Here is a 1,794-nt window from a genome sequence, read left to right on the forward strand (position 1 = left end):
TCTATGAGGCAGAGTGAAAAAGATGTTGAGCAGCACAAAACAGTTTCCAATACTGTGGTGAAACAGAATCTGATTAGGGAAACACACTGCTTATAACAGACCTTCTGCAATGCAGTTGGTCTGCCTCCACGCCCTTGCCCATCTGTGGCTGCACACCTGGGCCACACCAGCAGGGCAAACTGCACAAGCATCTCTTATGGCATGGAGAGGGTTGGAAAGGCAGAACTCAGACTGTTCTTCCTGAAGAAGCATAAAATGCGATGACAGTTTCCATGAAAACCAAGCTCTTTTTTCACTTAGGCCACTTCTGATATAAGATAATATCAATTTATGAGAATCACAGTTTCACACATCAATCACACAATTGATTAAACCCAAGAGACCTATGGCAGAAACAGGCAAGCTCTGGGCAGAGAATACTTCCTCCACTTTAGCAGTTTGGGGGGATTACAGTGGAAAAATCAAAGAATTAAATAAAAGGGTGAGCAAGAAGAAAAAGGCAAGCTCTAGAGTCTGTCACCTTTAGGGATTATTAATTAAACACAGAGACTCTATAGAAAAAATGGTGATACACTCTGTGTCCCTGAGCACTAATGCAGAACAAGTAGCTTGCTCTGTGCTAATTGCTTATTTACCACTGCCATCAGAAGATCATAATTTCAAAACTAGGATCTATAAAACAAATACAATGGACAGGGGCCTAATACTGACAGAAAATCTGTAGACTGTTCTCAAAACTCACCAATGCATTAATATCCCCTTAGTGTTCTTTTCTAATGTGTTTGAGCAACACATGACCTTGCCACAGTATTAGCATGACAAAACATTTTTTATTTTGTGACTGTGATGTTCACATAAAGACATTTGCTGACTGTAAATAATTGCTCCATGAACATCTGTATGGTGCACCTCTTTCTGTCTACCCACACATTTCTATACTAGCTCACCTTTTGTTCAATGAAATATCATCATTTTAGAGGTTGATATAAGCTGGCTGCAGTGCCAGCCACTTATTGCCAGTCCAAAAGGACTTCCTCCCACAGCATGTAAGGGAAGTCAAAGTGGGATATGGACAGGAATCTAAGTTTTTGTGTCTTAATGCTTGTCTTATTCAAGAGAACAGTTGCCAGTGTACTGAAAGAGGCCCTTAGGAGAAAACCAGAAAATGTTATGGGCAAACCCCCCCATAATATGCAACTGGCAAAACACACAACATGTTTTCCTCTTAAACACATCCCAAAAAATGCACAACTCTGTGCTCACATGCAGTTAGGATGATTTTGGTAGCACAGCTCTAAAACAGAAGTCAGCACACACAGCCATTGTGGGGGTTTCTTATTATCTGGAATGTCCCATAAAAAGTTCATCTTTAAAGTTGTGTAGGAGTGAGAAGAAACAGATCCTCTGAGCACATTAAGTCCTTTGTAACCAGTATGAAGGTTTAGTAAGCTGGGAGCAAGCACACAGGATATGGGTAGGAGTAGAAAACTAAAAAACAAATAAGCCAAAATAGAACCAGTCAGGTCACTTCCCCAAAGGTGTTGTATCTGGGCTGAAACCACAGGCTTCTGCAGAGCACACACTTGTAGGACAGAGGACTGCAGGCAGAGAGGAGTCACTGGAAGCAAGCGCACAAGTCCTTGGAGAAAAATCATTGCCTCGGCTCTGTGTGAGACAGGGCCAGGAACCTGTAAAACCATTTCAGCTGCTGTTACACTGACTGCAGCAGAGCCTGCCTTGGGCTGAGCTGAGCTGAGCTGAGCTGAGTTGAGGTGAGCTGAACTGAGCTGAGCA

This window comes from Zonotrichia albicollis, chromosome Z, assembly GCF_047830755.1.
Source record: "Zonotrichia albicollis isolate bZonAlb1 chromosome Z, bZonAlb1.hap1, whole genome shotgun sequence".
NCBI lineage: Eukaryota > Metazoa > Chordata > Aves > Passeriformes > Passerellidae > Zonotrichia > Zonotrichia albicollis.